Here is a 20654-nt window from a genome sequence, read left to right as displayed (position 1 = left end):
CACAATCGCACGGTCTACAGCACAAAAATAAAACAAGAACATTACGCCTGACATACAAAAGTACTGTGGCCTATGTTTGCAAATTGATCCTCATCAGCCATTGGTATCACTGAAGCATGAATATAACTCTGTAGCATTTTGTTTTAAGAACATAGGTAAGGAAATATTGATGTCCCAGGACTTGCTGAGAACTGGATGTTGATCCTCAATGTGCAAAGCTTTACACATGCATCTTTAGGCCATAGCTTCTCGCGCAGAATCAAAATTTATATAATAATTTAAATATTCCGATCAAACTCCAGTATGGGCTATAACCGGTGACAGGCGAGGATTGGGAGAAGTGAGTGTGCTATGGGGGTGATATGGGGGTTTCATCAACGCAGAGTTGGACCTCTTTTTAGTTTACTGTACTTCGGAGTACTGCCTAGTGAAGTACTTCGAATTACTAGTACTTAGTAGATCTACTGTAGTTTTTTTCAGCCTCTTTTACGGGCAAAATAAGCACAATGAATATTTTTTCCCAAGTGTTCCAAAAACTTCAACTCAAAGTTCTAGAAAGAAAAAAAAGAAAGAAAAAAACAGGAAAAAAAACAGCATAATAATGTATATACCTACTTAGGTAAACAGCAGCAAGATCTACTGTAGTTAGCATTTGAAGACTGGAAGTCTGGTATCGGCTGAAGATGAGTTGAAACTACAGTGTATACAGTGCGAGTGTAGATGTTGTGAATGTGAGTGTGAACTGAGTGTGAACTGAGCGTGAACTGAGGTTTACAGGTGCCGACTACAGTGTATGACCGGCGCTATTTATAGAAAAGAAAAGGACCAAGGCACTACAAGTTACGCTACAATGTCCACTGACACCACCAGCAGCTACTAGTACTAAACAATTAGCTCATGCGATAACATTGCACGACACTGACCGACGGTACTGATGTTCTACAACTAACTGCATTATAACGTAACTTGAAGTTTCTTGGCCCTTTTCTTTTCTATAAATTTATCCTTGGCTCTCCATCCGAGTCCACCGGTGTTATTATCAAAATCGATAAGTTTCTGTGGTGCTTGGACGCGGAGAGTGAGTTTGAATTGAAGTAGAGAAAAGTGAAGTTTGTACACTGGGTTATTGTTGGAGGGTTCACTCAATCAGATATCTGTCAAAAGATATCTGATTGTCGCCACTATTTTCCCAGGTCGCATGTTTATCTTTATAAAAACGCGAAACATGCGAAACCTTATTTAATTTTTTTGATCAGAAAGAGAAGGAGAGAGATAGAAAATGGATCCCCATGTATACTTGGAGGAAGTTGTGCTTGCTCGTGACAGTGCTCAACACACCAAGGTGCAGAGCCGCCGAGTACACACACTTGAGAGGAATCAAAAGCGTTTCTGCTGTAACCCTGAGTTTCACGGTTTTAGCCGATCAACAGACAACAACCTTTTTCTTTCTTTTTTTGCCTGTTGCTGCCTGATGTTCGGCTAAAACCGTGAAGCTCAGAGTTACAGCAGAAACGCTTTTGATTCCTCTCAAGTATGTCAACAACAAGAAGAAATGGCTGATGCTTGTGGAACATTGTGCTGCGCTCGCGTAGTTGTTCCTACTGCGATACGTTCTAACAATATTCAGATGCCTTTTGTTGGCTCTTCTGCCTGGATTTCATTGACAGATGCGTTGTGTCAGCGCGCTGTTGAAACCACGTCAACACAGCTACAGAGCAATCATGTCGTTCGAGGGGATGGTGCGGGCCTTGGAGGCTCTAGCTGGAACGCCAGCAAGTGCTGCCTCTCTGGAACGGAGGCATGTTCGTGCGAGTGCTGTCAGGGATTGCGCACATGTACAGCCTCGACCTGTGTTTGAGCTGGGAGAGCTGTCGGAGTCACCTGAGAGTGTTGCTTCCAGCGTTGGCGTTGGTACCGGTCGAAAGTCGCCGACACAGCTCCCCGCACCGGACTCTGTTGGCATCGTAAATGCAGACCACCTCATGAAACAGTTCCGCACCTGTATGAGCGATCTTTTAGAAGAGCGCATGGAAACGGTCCTACATTCCATTGCTCGTATCCGTGAGGAGGTGTCAGCCGTCAGTAACTCGTTCAATGGCTTGGATACTCGACTCAATATTCTTGAAAGAAGGCTTGAGAAGACGGATACCGGACCCTTGGAGCAAGCGATCAGGTCGCAAGGCGAAGAAATCCGACGTGTGGCTGCTAGCACGGACGTAACTTGCAGTCGAGTAAGGAAGCTGGAGGAGTGCCTGGCCGGCACCCAACCAGCCTGTACCAGTCCTTCACCGCGGGTGCATCCACGGCCCGCGCAGGCTGTGGGTGCGTGCCAGGCGCAGATGCACCCCCACTCCTACTCCAGGGCTGCGGCTGCGCCGGCTACCGATGGCTTTCGTGCCAAGGCTGCCCAGGCTGCACCAGACAGGACGAATGCAGGCTCAGTAACGGAGCCCGCACTTCAGGCAACGGTGACATCTTGCTATCAGCGCCCTGCACGCAAGCACGACCGGTTAAGGGGTGCCAGTCGGCTAAGGTGCAAGGCCGTCTACGTTGGCCGTGTTGATGTCGGTTGCTCGGCAGGTTCAATCGCTAAATGGTGCGAGGACCGCAGTGTGACTGTCATCAAATGCTCAGTATCTGCGGCACGGTATTTTGGTCTGGCGTATGCCCACCTTGTTATTTCGGAGGAGCATTGGCAGAAGGTCCAGAGTCTAGACTTCTGGCCAAGTGGCATTTCGGTTCGTGAATGGCGCTTCAAATCAGACCGCATCACTCAAGAGAACTGAGTGCGTCGCTCAATCCACTTGCGCCACCATTCCTTCCTGATTCTGGACGACAAACTAATAAAACTCCCAATCTTAACCCCATTGCTGACTCATTTAGTCCGTCAGTTCCACTACCTTCTCCTACCCACCCAAGTGCACTTCGCGTTCTATTTCTCAACATCAGGAGCCTGCGTAACAAACTCAATGACATCCTACTGCTCACACAACAACTCAACGCCCCGGATATAGTCTGTGTCAACGAAACCTGGCTCGACGCCACTGTTTCGGACCAAGAAATAGCCCTGACTGGATATAGTGTAACACGCAGAGACCGTAGTGGTGGAGTAGGAGGAGGAGTTTGCATATACTGGAAGTCATGTCTTCCGGTAAAACCAAGAGACGACATAACAACTGATGGTGTGGAAAGTTGCCGGTGTGAAGTCGCTTGCAGGCCCCGCAGTTGTCTTGTTGGAACGATCTACCGCCCTCCATCTGAACCTGTGGGTTACTGGGACAAGCTAGACGAACATCTTTGCGCTGCTCTAAGGCCACAGCCAAATGCTATCGTTTGTGGTGACTTTAATGTGAATATTGACCTAAGTGCCAGGGACCCTCAGTATCACTACTTATCTGACTTGCTGAACAGCTATGCTCTGCATCACGGTGTCAACAAGTCTACGCGATTTAGCTCAACAGGACAAGACAGCACCCTCGATTTGATACTGAACAATTTTGATCCTTCCACTACAGCGAAGATCATCCCGGTCGCTTTCAGTGACCATGCTGCCGTGGCCAGTGACTTTCACCTCATTGTGCCTCGTGGATCTGACACCACACGTTTATACCGCAACTATCACCGGATAAACCACGATCACTTCCGGCGTGACTTAACCCAGAAGAACTTGTGTAGTATTACCGGCAACCCAAGCGCCATGTGGACCGAGTGGTCTAGCCGGTTTATTGAGGTTTTGGATGTCCATGCCCCACTTCAAAGTAATCACAGAACGAAGAAGCCTTCAGTGCCGTGGATTGACCGGCAATTGTTGTACTTACTACACAAGCGGAATAGGTTGCACCGAAAGTGGCTCTCTGCTAAGACACAGGAGACTTATGCTGAATTTAGTACAGCCAGACGTGTGGCAACTAGCTACAACAGGACCCGGAAACAGGAATTCTACAACTCCAAATTTCAGCACTGTACTGGAAATGCCAGAGAGACTTGGAAAATAATCAAGGAGTGGACAGGCAAACAGTCGACGTACAGGGATCCACAGTGCACGGTGGATGCGATTCGAGACACTTTTTCGAAAGTTGTGGAAGATCCAGCTCGCCCTGCACAGCTACGCCTACCCCTTGGGCCTCCACCTGCGGTGCATTTCTCGGAATTCTTGCCAGTCTCCATTGCAACTACTCGGAAAATGTTGGAACAGTTGGACACCAGAAAAGCCACTGGGAGTGATGATATTCCAGCAAGTCTCCTCCAGATGCATGCTGACATCCTGGCACCGTCACTCACGCTACTATTTAATAAGTCATTGAGAGAAGGACAGTTTCCTGCGGCAATGAAGGTGGGTAAGATACGGCCTCTGTTCAAGGCTGGAGACCCCAGCCAACCCAAGAATTACCGACCAGTCTCCCTATTGCCGATAGTGTCGAAAGTGCTTGAACGTATTGTTCATAAGCAGCTTCTGCAGTACCTCAACACGAACAATTTCTTGCCTACTAGTCAGTTTGGTTACAGACACCAGCATTCCACAGCAGATGCCTTAGCGCTAGCTGTAGAGAACATCAATGAAGCACAAGCCGCTGGGCAGCACACAGGAGTAGCATTTGTCGACATGTCTAAAGCTTTCGACAAGGTAAAGCATAGCATTCTGGTTGAGGACCTCTTTGAACTGGGTCTCACTAGCACTGCTTTGCAATGGTTTTCAGACTACTTGATGTATCGCCGGCAATACGTGGAGACAGGAAAAACCAGAAGTACAACTTATGACAGCCAGTCAGGGGTTCCTCAGGGGTCAGTTCTCGGACCTTTGCTCTTCGTTCTGTATGTGAGGAATATTGCCGGCGACCTTGCCCCTCATGACGTCACCACTATTCAGTTTGCTGATGACATCTCGCTGCGTGCGAGCAGTCCACAGCCAGAAGTTGTCTCCCAGCGCCTCACTGCAGCAGTTCAGTACCTGGCCACTTGGTTGAAGAAACGTGGACTGATCCTTAACGAGACCAAGACGCAGATACTCGCCATACCACACCATAGATCTGCAGCCCTCGACATCAATGTTGTATGCAATTCACAAGTCCTACCAGTAGTCACATCTGCCAAATACCTTGGCCTGCATTTTGACTCGGACATGAGTTGGACCACAATGGTGGACCATGTTGCTCGTCGTGTTGCCGGCAAAATTGCTGTCCTGCTGCGACATGCTTCCTCGCTGCCGTATCCATGCCGACTCACCTACTTCAGATCTATCGTTTTGCCTGAATTTTTGTATGCTTCTATTAGTTACTACCCGTATTTGACAGTTGCCCAGGAACAACGGCTACATAGGCTGTTCAAACGTGCCGCTCGGGCAGTCTGCAAGTCGCCACCGTGGACCAGTACTGCTCCCCTGCTAAATCGAATGCATGTATGTGATCTACAGGTTTCTGTGCACTTGAATATGTTGTGTTTCATCTGGCGATGTTTGCATGATGCATGTAGCACCCTGTTTGAGTCCTTTTTTGCTGTCGTGCCCTCAACTCGCACTCGGGGAGGCCAAAGCAACTTGCTTGTGGTCCCACCTGCTAGCACTGCTCGTTCTGCTAAGCGCCTAACGCACGCTGGAGCCATTATGTGGAATAGATTGCCACCAGCAGCAAAATGTTCAAATAGGTATTTGGATTTTAAATCTCAAGCCTTGCAGTATATATTATCAGCGACATAGGTTTTCCAATGCTTACTGGATTGATATCTGTTCGTTGCAACCAACCTTCCGTCATTTTTTCCTTTCTCTTTTTCTCTTGTATCTACTTTTTTTGTTTGTTTTTTGTTTTTTGTTTTTTTCTCCACAATATCCTTTAACATGTTATTCACAGTGGGTCCAATGTTATTAGGCATTTTGCCTGTTTTGATTTCCACTATAAATAAAGTATACAACAACAACATGCGTTAAGCCCATGGATCCTTCCATGAGTGACATGCGAACTGTAACTATTTTTTATTAAGTGTGTGTACCCGAGTATCCATGGATATGGAACCAGTACCGGTACAGTATAGTACTGATAACGTTACATGCTCACGTTTTGTTTTCTCAAGACACCGGCACATGCACAGCGCGTTCGGATCACTATCCCAACACGACGTACGACACGTGATGAGCACGAATAGCGATCCGAGGAATGCGACGCTAGCTGTCATTCCTATGCTTATAAGTCAGAACTTGACAGGGCAGATGTCAAACCCCGTGGCGGGATAGGTATTGCTTCACCTTTGTCACTCGCAGTCCCAGTACTGAACTGAGCCGCCCTAGTCCTTGTGCTTTGATGCACGTAATTTGAAGATGAGAAGAAGTAGCGGCCACCCGGCCATTATGGAATCCAATACACCACACCACCACATTGTGCTCTTGGCCGATCCAAACTCTGCACTCACATCACCATCACCACAGTAATTTGAAGATGGTGGAGATAATACAATAATGTACTACTACTACTACATGACCATTGTACGAGTGTGCGGCACGGTGGTACACGGGGATTATCTTGGAACGCTCAGGTCGACAAACGTGTACATTTAATAGCAACCAAGTGTTCTTACTTGTATGAGTATTTTGGTGACTCGGGCAATGGACATATGAGTACAGTGTATTCTTTATACAATGTACTTGATGCTGTAGCTCTTCTGTTGTCTCCTGTTGTTGTGTAATAATGTCTTCACAACACACACACACACATACACATACACACACACATACACACACACACACACACACACACACACACACACACACATACACGCACGCACGCACACACACACACACACACTCTCTCTCTCTCTCTCCTCAACCATTCTACCTCACCTTCTCTTGTCTTTATCGCACTAAATCACCCCCTTCTTTAAGGCTATGGTGCGCAAGCTCACGTTAACGCCGAGACCATAGGTCGGTGTTGTGGGCTTGCCTCGCCAGCACACGCTTGCTTTGCAGCCCCTACTCTCCCTGCTGTTTTGTTATTGTATACTCTGTTGTCTTCTCCCCTTCTGACGAGTAGGTTGTGTACTTGGTAAAAAATAAAAAAATAAAAAAATTGTCGTGTTGCTGGAAAATTCAGGGCAGACGGCACTGCTTGGGTCATGTACGTGTAGGCTTCACTTCATGAGTTCAAGTTACTAACTTTAGGGAGGGAGTAGATCACGTGGTACCCGGACACTCCATCTTTACATGATTGTATTACAATCATGTATGCGTAGATTCGCATGGACATGTCCGGTACCGCTGTACATCTACGATCCCACAGGTCACCTACTGCAAATACAAGGATTGCAGATAATTTTCGTCATAGTGTGACTGGCCGCGTGGCCCAACGGATAAGGCGCCTGACTACGAATCAGGAGATTCCAGGTTCGAATCCTGGCGTGGTCGCTTTTTTTCTTCATTTTTCTTTTTCTCATGCTGCGTTCATCATACATGTTCATTCAGAAGTAGGTTGGTTTGTTATTATGACTGATATGTTGTTGTCGTTGTGTTTATTTTATTTAGAAATTCAAACGGGCAACTATGCCCAATTACAGGAATGCGAATAACAGAGAGAGATAAGAAAGGATAGAAAAAGAGCTACAGCGCCGTAGAGTGCGCATGTTTCGAGGGAAATCAAATGAATCCTAGTGGTCAAGAGTATGTGGCGTGGCGTGGTTTGGGTTAGGCATTGGGTACCACGTTCCATTCAGTTGCGGCAGCGAAACCATAATATGAGGCACCGCTTCGAATTCGAAGAGACTCCATGTGCCGGTAGTATTCCGATCCCACTGCAGGACTTCGGGAATAGATTCTACTCTGGAGAGAAGGACATGCAGGTCCAGATAGCGATACCGTCCTTGTTAGTTGTATCTAATGCAGAGGCTCAATCTGCGGACGGAACTGCTTCGTTCTTTGTGGATTCATCGGCGCCGCTGGGCACAGAGAGAATGAGGCCGAATCTGATACGGCTATGAAAAGATTTCTTCCAGAACCACTGATCTAAACCAAGCCGCCGAACGTCCGTCGCCAGAATTCTCAAACTCACAAGTCAGTGAACTCTGCGTAACGCACACAGCAAAGGGACTAAAAACTAGCTCCTCAGGCTCAGGCTAATGCGAAGGGAAATGTAAGGGATTAGTATGCAAGGAAAAATTTGTCCTCATGTTCCACTGCACCTACGAAGTATTTCAGTTGCATCATTTCAAGAGGCCCATGCATGCATGATCTATGGGTCCCGATACAGTCATTATTATCCTTTCCTCGTAACCAGACTAGTATTTACCTACATGCCGAAAATGGTAGTGGAGCATAGCGGAGAGAAACCACTCTGATTTGGCCACCCACACTAGTAGCAAGTATGTACTACATGTACATGTAGCATTACGTTCTCTGTGGGGAGGGGGGTGGAGCAAGAGGTTCGATCCAAGAACGGATATTCCCTGATGCGACCAATTCTTGTCCTCACCCACTTACTGAGGTGCGGTGAGCCCATAAGTGGGGTCATTTCCAACTCCACCCAAAATTCGGGGATTTCAGGGTGTGTCGGGTCGCGTTGGGCAGCTCAATAACCCAGTCATCTTTCCAAGGCTCCTTTTGTATCTCCCTCCCCTCTCCCGTGAAGACCCCACATGGCGAGTTTGTGCAGCCTACGGTGAGCAATTACTATTAAAAATTTAATAAATAATAATTTGATAACCGCAATCAGTAATACAAGCTGGATCGACATTTGTGTACACTGTATTCATGTATTGTAAAACTGTGGAGACAATGTGCAATAAAACGATGAAAAATGTGAAGAAATTGTGTAGAGAAAGAAAGGGATTCAAACAAGTTTTCGTACAACACTCATCAGGAATCGTCGTTGTACTAAAGGATACTGAAACAAAAATTGAACTATTATAGAAAATCTAAGTTAGAGAAATAACACTAAGAGCAACAACAGTGAAATTTACAAGTGTGAATTTTAACAATCAAAGCGAGAAATGAACAAAGGAGAAAGGAAGGAAAGACAACGTGATAACACATAACATTTTTCATCGTTTTATTGCACATTGTCTCCACAGTTTTACAATACATGAATACAGTCTACACAAATGTCGATCCAGCTTGTATTACTGATATTACTGATTGCGGTTATCAAATTGTTGTCTCCTCGCCGTTTGTTCAAATAAATACTAATAATTTTAATATAGCTATGAATAGGATGAAGGCCGCAGACATCACGCAACTACGTTACTTGTTCGACATGTATTTACTGTGTGTTTTATAACAAAAAAGTCAAAAATATTATTGAAAACCCACGTGGGTTTTCAATAATATTTTTGTTATAAAATACACAGTAAATACATGTCGAACAAGTAACGAAGTTGCATGATGTCTGCGGCCTTCATCCTATTCATAGCTATATTAAAATTATTATCTCCGCGTAGATTATTTGTAAATAATAATAATAATAATAATTTGGAAAGGATTGGGAAAACTTCAAATTCAAAGCATCAGTAGGGGAAGTGAACTGCCTGAAAAGAGAAAAAACGCCAGACCGTGGTTGGTCCGCTGGGGGGAGGGAAAAAGACCCAAGTGCCATCAGTATGTGTGGAACGTGTTGTGAGCTGCCTTTGGAGTGAAAAACTTGTCAGCGCCTTCTAGGTTCAGCCTGGTCCCATAGCTCAGTGGTTAGAGCATTGCTCATGACAAGCAGGGTCCCAGGTTCGAGTCCTGGTGGGTCTGGCGTTTTTTTCTCTTTTCAGGCAGTTCACTTCCCCTACTGATACTTTGAATTTGAAGTTCTCCCAATCCTTTCCAAATTTAATCACTTTCTTTCACCTCTCGTAGTTTCCAGAAACTGACCGTGGTTGGTCCCCTGGGGGGAGGGAAAAAGACCCAAGTGCCATCAGTATGTGTGGCACGTGTTGTGAGCTACCTTTGGAGTGAACAACTTGTCAGCGCCTTGAGCTGCCTTTGGAGTGAACAACTTGTCAGCGCCTTCTAGGTTCAGCCTGGTCCCATAGCTCAGTGGTTAGAGCATTGCTCATGACAAGCAGGGTCCCAGATTCGAGTCCTGGTGGGTCTGGCGTTTTTTTCTCTTTTCAGGCAGTTCACTTCCCCGACTGATCCTTTGAATATGAAGTTCTCCCAATCCTTTCCAAATTTAATCACTTTCTTTCACCTCTGGTAGTTTCCAGAAACTGACCGTGGTTGGTCCCCTGGGGGAGGGAAAAAGACCCAAGTGCCATCAGTATGTGTGGCACGTGTTGTGAGCTGCCTTTGGAGTGAACAACTTGTCAGCGCCTTCTAGGTTCAGCCTGGTCCCATAGCTCAGTGGTTAGAGCATTGCTCATGACAAGCAGGGTCCCAGGTTCGAGTCCTGGTGGGTCTGGCGTATTTTTTTCTCTTTTCAGGCAGTTCACTTCCCCTACTGATCCTTTGAATATGAAGTTCTCCCAATCCTTTCCAAATTTAATCACTTTCTTTCACCTCTGGTAGTTTCCAGAAACTGACCGTGGTTGGTCCCCTGGGGGAGGGAAAAAGACCCAAGTGCCATCAGTATTTGTGGCACGTGTTGTGAGCTGCCTTTGGAGTGAACACCTTGTCAGCGCCTTCTAGGTTCAGCCTGGTCCCATAGCTCAGTGGTTAGAGCATTGCTCATGACAAGCAGGGTCCCAGGTTCGAGTCCTGGTGGGTCTGGCGTATTTTTTCTCTTTTCAGGCAGTTCACTTCCGCTACTGATCCTTTGAATATGAAGTTCTCGCAATCCTTTCCAAATTTAATCACTTTCTTTCACCTCTGGTAGTTTCCAGAAACTGACCGTGGTTGGTCCCCTGGGGGAGGGAAAAAGACCCAAGTGCCATCAGTATGTGTGGCACGTGTTGTGAGCTGCCTTTGGAGTGAACAACTTGTCAGCGCCTTCTAGGTTCAGCCTGGTCCCATAGCTCAGTGGTTAGAGCATTGCTCATGACAAGCAGGGTCCCAGGTTCGAGTCCTGGTGGGTCTGGCGTATTTCTTTCTCTTTTCAGGCAGTTCACTTCCCCTACTGATCCTTTGAATATGAAGTTCTCCCAATCCTTTCCAAATTTAATCACTTTCTTTCACCTCTGGTAGTTTCCAGAAACTGACCGTGGTTGGTCCCCTGGGGGAGGGAAAAAGACCCAAGTGCCATCAGTATTTGTGGCACGTGTTGTGAGCTGCCTTTGGAGTGAACAACTTGTCAGCGCCTTCTAGGTTCAGCCTGGTCCCATAGCTCAGTGGTTAGAGCATTGCTCATGACAAGCAGGGTCCCAGGTTCGAGTCCTGGTGGGTCTGGCGTATTTTTTCTCTTTTCAGGCAGTTCACTTCCGCTACTGATCCTTTGAATATGAAGTTCTCGCAATCCTTTCCAAATTTAATCACTTTCTTTCACCTCTGGTAGTTTCCAGAAACTGACCGTGGTTGGTCCCCTGGGGGAGGGAAAAAGACCCAAGTGCCATCAGTATGTGTGGCACGTGTTGTGAGCTGCCTTTGGAGTGAACAACTTGTCAGCGCCTTCTAGGTTCAGCCTGGTCCCATAGCCCAGTGGTTAGAGCATTGCTCATGACAAGCAGGGTCCCAGGTTCGAGTCCTGGTGGGTCTGGCGGTTTTTTTCTCTTTTCAGGCAGTTCACTTCCCCTACTGATCCTTTGAATATGAAGTTCTCCCAATCCTTTCCAAATTTAATCACTTTCTTTCACCTCTGGTAGTTTCCAGAAACTGACCGTGGTTGGTCCCCTGGGGGAGGGAAAAAGACCCAAGTGCCATCAGTATGTGTGGCACGTGTTGTGAGCTGCCTTTGGAGTGAACAACTTGTCAGCGCCTTCTAGGTTCAGCCTGGTCCCATAGCTCAGTGGTTAGAGCATTGCTCATGACAAGCAGGGTCCCAGATTCGAGTCCTGGTGGGTCTGGTGTTTTTTTCTCTTTTCAGGCAGTTCACTTCCCCGACTGATCCTTTGAATATGAAGTTCTCCCAATCCTTTCCAAATTTAATCACTTTCTTTCACCTCTGGTAGTTTCCAGAAACTGACCGTGGTTGGTCCCCTGGGGGAGGGAAAAAGACCCAAGTGCCATCAGTATGTGTGGCACGTGTTGTGAGCTGCCTTTGGAGTGAACAACTTGTCAGCGCCTTCTAGGTTCAGCCTGGTCCCATAGCTCAGTGGTTAGAGCATTGCTCATGACAAGCAGGGTCCCAGATTCGAGTCCTGGTGGGTCTGGCGTTTTTTTCTCTTTTCAGGCAGTTCACTTCCCCGACTGATCCTTTGAATATGAAGTTCTCCCAATCCTTTCCAAATTTAATCACTTTCTTTCACCTCTGGTAGTTTCCAGAAACTGACCGTGGTTGGTCCCCTGGGGGAGGGAAAAAGACCCAAGTGCCATCAGTATGTGTGGCACGTGTTGTGAGCTGCCTTTGGAGTGAACAACTTGTCAGCGCCTTCTAGGTTCAGCCTGGTCCCATAGCCCAGTGGTTAGAGCATTGCTCATGACAAGCAGGGTCCCAGGTTCGAGTCCTGGTGGGTCTGGCGGTTTTTTTCTCTTTTCAGGCAGTTCACTTCCCCTACTGATCCTTTGAATATGAAGTTCTCCCAATCCTTTCCAAATTTAATCACTTTCTTTCACCTCTGGTAGTTTCCAGAAACTGACCGTGGTTGGTCCCCTGGGGGAGGGAAAAAGACCCAAGTGCCATCAGTATGTGTGGCACGTGTTGTGAGCTGCCTTTGGAGTGAACAACTTGTCAGCGCCTTCTAGGTTCAGCCTGGTCCCATAGCTCAGTGGTTAGAGCATTGCTCATGACAAGCAGGGTCCCAGATTCGAGTCCTGGTGGGTCTGGTGTTTTTTTCTCTTTTCAGGCAGTTCACTTCCCCGACTGATCCTTTGAATATGAAGTTCTCCCAATCCTTTCCAAATTTAATCACTTTCTTTCACCTCTGGTAGTTTCCAGAAACTGACCGTGGTTGGTCCCCTGGGGGAGGGAAAAAGACCCAAGTGCCATCAGTATGTGTGGCACGTGTTGTGAGCTGCCTTTGGAGTGAACAACTTGTCAGCGCCTTCTAGGTTCAGCCTGGTCCCATAGCTCAGTGGTTAGAGCATTGCTCATGACAAGCAGGGTCCCAGATTCGAGTCCTGGTGGGTCTGGCGTTTTTTTCTCTTTTCAGGCAGTTCACTTCCCCGACTGATCCTTTGAATATGAAGTTCTCCCAATCCTTTCCAAATTTAATCACTTTCTTTCACCTCTGGTAGTTTCCAGAAACTGACCGTGGTTGGTCCCCTGGGGGAGGGAAAAAGACCCAAGTGCCATCAGTATGTGTGGCACGTGTTGTGAGCTGCCTTTGGAGTGAACAACTTGTCAGCGCCTTCTGGGTTCAGCCTGGTCCCATAGCTCAGTGGTTAGAGCATTGCTCATGACAAGCAGGGTCCCAGGTTCGAGTCCTGGTGGGTCTGGCGTATTTTTTTCTCTTTTCAGGCAGTTCACTTCCCCTACTGATCCTTTGAATATGAAGTTCTCGCAATCCTTTCCAAATTTAATCACTTTCTTTCACCTCTGGTAGTTTCCAGAAACTGACCGTGGTTGGTCCCCTGGGGGAGGGAAAAAGACCCAAGTGCCATCAGTATTTGTGGCACGTGTTGTGAGCTGCCTTTGGAGTGAACAACTTGTCAGCGCCTTCTAGGTTCAGCCTGGTCCCATAGCTCAGTGGTTAGAGCATTGCTCATGACAAGCAGGGTCCCAGGTTCGAGTCCTGGTGGGTCTGGCGTATTTTTTCTCTTTTCAGGCAGTTCACTTCCGCTACTGATCCTTTGAATATGAAGTTCTCGCAATCCTTTCCAAATTTAATCACTTTCTTTCACCTCTGGTAGTTTCCAGAAACTGACCGTGGTTGGTCCCCTGGGGGAGGGAAAAAGACCCAAGTGCCATCAGTATGTGTGGCACGTGTTGTGAGCTGCCTTTGGAGTGAACAACTTGTCAGCGCCTTCTAGGTTCAGCCTGGTCCCATAGCTCAGTGGTTAGAGCATTGCTCATGACAAGCAGGGTCCCAGATTCGAGTCCTGGTGGGTCTGGCGTTTTTTTCTCTTTTCAGGCAGTTCACTTCCCCGACTGATCCTTTGAATATGAAGTTCTCCCAATCCTTTCCAAATTTAATCACTTTCTTTCACCTCTGGTAGTTTCCAGAAACTGACCGTGGTTGGTCCCCTGGGGGAGGGAAAAAGACCCAAGTGCCATCAGTATGTGTGGCACGTGTTGTGAGCTGCCTTTGGAGTGAACAACTTGTCAGCGCCTTCTAGGTTCAGCCTGGTCCCATAGCTCAGTGGTTAGAGCATTGCTCATGACAAGCAGGGTCCCAGATTCTAGTCCTGGTGGGTCTGGCGTTTTTTTCTCTTTTCAGGCAGTTCACTTCCCCGACTGATCCTTTGAATATGAAGTTCTCCCAATCCTTTCCAAATTTAATCACTTTCTTTCACCTCTGGTAGTTTCCAGAAACTGACCGTGGTTGGTCCCCTGGGGGAGGGAAAAAGACCCAAGTGCCATCAGTATGTGTGGCACGTGTTGTGAGCTGCCTTTGGAGTGAACAACTTGTCAGCGCCTTCTAGGTTCAGCCTGGTCCCATAGCTCAGTGGTTAGAGCATTGCTCATGACAAGCAGGGTCCCAGGTTCGAGTCCTGGTGGGTCTGGCGTATTTTTTTCTCTTTTCAGGCAGTTCACTTCCCCTACTGATCCTTTGAATATGAAGTTCTCCCAATCCTTTCCAAATTTAATCACTTTCTTTCACCTCTGGTAGTTTCCAGAAACTGACCGTGGTTGGTCCCCTGGGGGAGGGAAAAAGACCCAAGTGCCATCAGTATTTGTGGCACGTGTTGTGAGCTGCCTTTGGAGTGAACAACTTGTCAGCGCCTTCTAGGTTCAGCCCGGTCCCATAGCTCAGTGGTTAGAGCATTGCTCATGACAAGCAGGGTCCCAGGTTCGAGTCCTGGTGGGTCTGGCGTATTTTTTCTCTTTTCAGGCAGTTCACTTCCGCTACTGATCCTTTGAATATGAAGTTCTCGCAATCCTTTCCAAATTTAATCACTTTCTTTCACCTCTGGTAGTTTCCAGAAACTGACCGTGGTTGGTCCCCTGGGGGAGGGAAAAAGACCCAAGTGCCATCAGTATGTGTGGCACGTGTTGTGAGCTGCCTTTGGAGTGAACAACTTGTCAGCGCCTTCTAGGTTCAGCCTGGTCCCATAGCTCAGTGGTTAGAGCATTGCTCATGACAAGCAGGGTCCCAGGTTCGAGTCCTGGTGGGTCTGGCGGTTTTTTTCTCTTTTCAGGCAGTTCACTTCCCCTACTGATCCTTTGAATATGAAGTTCTCCCAATCCTTTCCAAATTTAATCACTTTCTTTCACCTCTGGTAGTTTCCAGAAACTGACCGTGGTTGGTCCCCTGGGGGAGGGAAAAAGACCCAAGTGCCATCAGTATGTGTGGCACGTGTTGTGAGCTGCCTTTGGAGTGAACAACTTGTCAGCGCCTTCTAGGTTCAGCCTGGTCCCATAGCTCAGTGGTTAGAGCATTGCTCATGACAAGCAGGGTCCCAGATTCGAGTCCTGGTGGGTCTGGTGTTTTTTTCTCTTTTCAGGCAGTTCACTTCCCCGACTGATCCTTTGAATATGAAGTTCTCCCAATCCTTTCCAAATTTAATCACTTTCTTTCACCTCTGGTAGTTTCCAGAAACTGACCGTGGTTGGTCCCCTGGGGGAGGGAAAAAGACCCAAGTGCCATCAGTATGTGTGGCACGTGTTGTGAGCTGCCTTTGGAGTGAACAACTTGTCAGCGCCTTCTAGGTTCAGCCTGGTCCCATAGCTCAGTGGTTAGAGCATTGCTCATGACAAGCAGGGTCCCAGATTCGAGTCCTGGTGGGTCTGGCGTTTTTTTCTCTTTTCAGGCAGTTCACTTCCCCGACTGATCCTTTGAATATGAAGTTCTCCCAATCCTTTCCAAATTTAATCACTTTCTTTCACCTCTGGTAGTTTCCAGAAACTGACCGTGGTTGGTCCCCTGGGGGAGGGAAAAAGACCCAAGTGCCATCAGTATGTGTGGCACGTGTTGTGAGCTGCCTTTGGAGTGAACAACTTGTCAGCGCCTTCTAGGTTCAGCCTGGTCCCATAGCTCAGTGGTTAGAGCATTGCTCATGACAAGCAGGGTCCCAGGTTCGAGTCCTGGTGGGTCTGGCGTATTTTTTTCTCTTTTCAGGCAGTTCACTTCCCCTACTGATCCTTTGAATATGAAGTTCTCGCAATCCTTTCCAAATTTAATCACTTTCTTTCACCTCTGGTAGTTTCCAGAAACTGACCGTGGTTGGTCCCCTGGGGGAGGGAAAAAGACCCAAGTGCCATCAGTATTTGTGGCACGTGTTGTGAGCTGCCTTTGGAGTGAACAACTTGTCAGCGCCTTCTAGGTTCAGCCTGGTCCCATAGCTCAGTGGTTAGAGCATTGCTCATGACAAGCAGGGTCCCAGGTTCGAGTCCTGGTGGGTCTGGCGTATTTTTTCTCTTTTCAGGCAGTTCACTTCCGCTACTGATCCTTTGAATATGAAGTTCTCGCAATCCTTTCCAAATTTAATCACTTTCTTTCACCTCTGGTAGTTTCCAGAAACTGACCGTGGTTGGTCCCCTGGGGGAGGGAAAAAGACCCAAGTGCCATCAGTATGTGTGGCACGTGTTGTGAGCTGCCTTTGGAGTGAACAACTTGTCAGCGCCTTCTAGGTTCAGCCTGGTCCCATAGCTCAGTGGTTAGAGCATTGCTCATGACAAGCAGGGCCCCAGGTTCGAGTCCTGGTGGGTCTGGCGTATTTTTTCTCTTTTCAGGCAGTTCACTTCCGCTACTGATCCTTTGAATATGAAGTTCTCGCAATCCTTTCCAAATTTAATCACTTTCTTTCACCTCTGGTAGTTTCCAGAAACTGACCGTGGTTGGTCCCCTGGGGGAGGGAAAAAGACCCAAGTGCCATCAGTATGTGTGGCACGTGTTGTGAGCTGCATTTGGAGTGAACAACTTGTCAGCGCCTTCTAGGTTCAGCCTGGTCCCATAGCTCAGTGGTTAGAGCATTGCTCATGACAAGCAGGGTCCCAGGTTCGAGTCCTGGTGGGTCTGGCGGTTTTTTTCTCTTTTCAGGCAGTTCACTTCCCCGACTGATCCTTTGAATATGAAGTTCTCCCAATCCTTTCCAAATTTAATCACTTTCTTTCACCTCTGGTAGTTTCCAGAAACTGACCGTGGTTGGTCCCCTGGGGGAGGGAAAAAGACCCAAGTGCCATCAGTATGTGTGGCACGTGTTGTGAGCTGCCTTTGGAGTGAACAACTTGTCAGCGCCTTCTAGGTTCAGCCTGGTCCCATAGCTCAGTGGTTAGAGCATTGCTCATGACAAGCAGGGTCCCAGATTCGAGTCCTGGTGGGTCTGGTGTTTTTTTTCTCTTTTCAGGCAGTTCACTTCCCCGACTGATCCTTTGAATATGAAGTTCTCCCAATCCTTTCCAAATTTAATCACTTTCTTTCACCTCTGGTAGTTTCCAGAAACTGACCGTGGTTGGTCCCCTGGGGGAGGGAAAAAGACCCAAGTGCCATCAGTATGTGTGGCACGTGTTGTGAGCTGCCTTTGGAGTGAACAACTTGTCAGCGCCTTCTAGGTTCAGCCTGGTCCCATAGCTCAGTGGTTAGAGCATTGCTCATGACAAGCAGGGTCCCAGATTCGAGTCCTGGTGGGTCTGGCGTTTTTTTCTCTTTTCAGGCAGTTCACTTCCCCGACTGATCCTTTGAATATGAAGTTCTCCCAATCCTTTCCAAATTTAATCACTTTCTTTCACCTCTGGTAGTTTCCAGAAACTGACCGTGGTTGGTCCCCTGGGGGAGGGAAAAAGACCCAAGTGCCATCAGTATGTGTGGCACGTGTTGTGAGCTGCCTTTGGAGTGAACAACTTGTCAGCGCCTTCTAGGTTCAGCCTGGTCCCATAGCTCAGTGGTTAGAGCATTGCTCATGACAAGCAGGGTCCCAGGTTCGAGTCCTGGTGGGTCTGGCGTATTTTTTTCTCTTTTCAGGCAGTTCACTTCCCCTACTGATCCTTTGAATATGAAGTTCTCCCAATCCTTTCCAAATTTAATCACTTTCTTTCACCTCTGGTAGTTTCCAGAAACTGACCGTGGTTGGTCCCCTGGGGGAGGGAAAAAGACCCAAGTGCCATCAGTATTTGTGGCACGTGTTGTGAGCTGCCTTTGGAGTGAACAACTTGTCAGCGCCTTCTAGGTTCAGCCTGGTCCCATAGCTCAGTGGTTAGAGCATTGCTCATGACAAGCAGGGTCCCAGGTTCGAGTCCTGGTGGGTCTGGCGTATTTTTTCTCTTTTCAGGCAGTTCACTTCCCCTACTGATCCTTTGAATATGAAGTTCTCGCAATCCTTTCCAAATTTAATCACTTTCTTTCACCTCTGGTAGTTTCCAGAAACTGACCGTGGTTGGTCCCCTGGGGGAGGGAAAAAGACCCAAGTGCCATCAGTATGTGTGGCACGTGTTGTGAGCTGCCTTTGGAGTGAACAACTTGTCAGCGCCTTCTAGGTTCAGCCTGGTCCCATAGCTCAGTGGTTAGAGCATTGCTCATGACAAGCAGGGTCCCAGGTTCGAGTCCTGGTGGGTCTGGCGTATTTTTTCTCTTTTCAGGCAGTTCACTTCCCCGACTGATCCTTTGAATATGAAGTTCTCCCAATCCTTTCCAAATTTAATCACTTTCTTTCACCTCTGGTAGTTTCCAGAAACTGACCGTGGTTGGTCCCCTGGGGGAGGGAAAAAGACCCAAGTGCCATCAGTATTTGTGGCACGTGTTGTGAGCTGCCTTTGGAGTGAACAACTTGTCAGCGCCTTCTAGGTTCAGCCTGGTCCCATAGCTCAGTGGTTAGAGCATTGCTCATGACAAGCAGGGTCCGAGATTCGAGTCCTGGTGGGTCTGGCGTTTTTTTCTCTTTTCAGGCAGTTCACTTCCCCGACTGATCCTTTGAATATGAAGTTCTCCCAATCCTTTCCAAAATTAATCACTTTCTTTCACCTCTGGTAGTTTCCAGAAACTGACCGTGGTTGGTCCCCTGGGGGAGGGAAAAAGACCCAAGTGCCATCAGTATGTGTGGCACGTGTTGTGAGCTGCCTTTGGAGTGAACAACTTGTCAGCGCCTTCTAGGTTCAGCCTGGTCCCATAGCTCAGTGGTTAGAGCATTGCTCATGACAAGCAGGGTCCCAGGTTCGAGTCCTGGTGGGTCTGGCGTATTTTTTCTCTTTTCAGGCAGTTCACTTCCCCGACTGATCCTTTGAATATGAAGTTCTCCCAATCCTTTCCAAATAATAATAATAATAATAATAATAATTACAAGCAGTACAAGTACAGTGGAACCTGTCTAAGACGACCGCTCAAGGGACCTTCAAAACATGGTCTCTATAACCAGGTGGTCTCCTTATCCAGGGTCAGGTGACTGGACATAGCATCTATTGGTCCAGGTTTCACTGGTTCTCTAGCAAGGGTGGTCGCATTATCCGAGTGGTCGCCTTGACAGGTTATACTGTACTGTGCAAGGAGAGGGGTTGTAATGCCTGGCACCTGCGTGTGGACAATACGAGCCAAGCAAGATGCAGTTCCTTGCCATCTGTAGTCATGGCAATGGCTGCATGGGCCATTGGGTCAAGAGAGTTGTAAAACACCGGATCTACCTTGTAAGAGTTCTGGCTACTTGAACTCCAGTATGAAAGACTGTCCATGTAGACACAACACAACCTTCCGGTCCTAAGCCTTAGGCTAAGGTGTAACAGCTAGGCCTTTGCGGATATTTCCGGAAGAAAAAAATGGCAGAATTCTGTACTTTTTCTGGTAAGTTTCATGCATGTTGGGTATGTGGATAAAGAAATGGAGCAGAATTCGAGGCATTGCCCGCCACAAGGTTCGTATGGTTCTGCCAATTTCACTGCTTTTCGAGCAGAATCTGCCACCTTTTCGAGCATTATCTGCCAATGCCTAGTAACAGCATGATGCATGACCTGTGAGAGAACACAACAGCAAGTGTGAGTTTTAGGAGTGCAACTGCAACCATAGAACTATAGCACTAGACACAAAGGTGTGAATGCAACTAACAACAATAACGCTGTGTGCTAACTTGTTACACACGACTCCCTGATTGGCGCAGTATCTCGCGGACACTCACACCCGTCTTGATTGTAAGGCATTTTTAACCAGTCATAATTATTATTGCAAGAGTGGAGACCTCATCATCATCATCATCATCATCATCATCATCATCATCATCATCATCATGCGAGTCGACGTGGATTCATGATCAGAACAAACCATAGAAAGATGGGAATTGACTCGATTGAGCAATGTAGGTTTCAATAAGAAACAAATTGAAAAATGGCAACAGCACAATAATACCGTACATTTGCAGGGATGAATTTATCCTGTATCGCATCGCAGGTTGATACGCAAAATCGATCTACTGCTACTCAAAAATCACAGTGACACGCAGAAAACTGCCATACATACATGTACATGCTATCCATGCTTTTTGTAGCTTTCGCCACAAATTGAGATTTTGCATGACGAAAACTGCTATGCAAAAACATGACGGTAAATTGATCCCCGATTTGCATTATACACATTACACATAGGAG

The 20654-nt window shown here is 47.3% G+C and overlaps 1 non-coding gene across 1 annotated transcript; it reads left to right on the top strand.

Moving 5' to 3' along the window:
• Window positions 1–7314: 7314 nt before the first annotated feature.
• Window positions 7315–7387, top strand: Trnar-acg (transfer RNA arginine (anticodon ACG)). The gene has a single exon. It is a non-coding gene; the product is annotated as a tRNA-Arg (tRNA).
• The last annotated feature ends 13267 nt before the right edge of the window (window positions 7388–20654 follow it).

Source organism: Sycon ciliatum, chromosome 7 (genome assembly GCF_964019385.1).
Source record: "Sycon ciliatum chromosome 7, ocSycCili1.1, whole genome shotgun sequence".
NCBI classification, from domain to species: domain Eukaryota; kingdom Metazoa; phylum Porifera; class Calcarea; order Leucosolenida; family Sycettidae; genus Sycon; species Sycon ciliatum.
The sequence above is the reverse complement of the archived record's forward strand: the minus strand, read 5'-3'. Positions and strand labels throughout refer to the sequence as shown.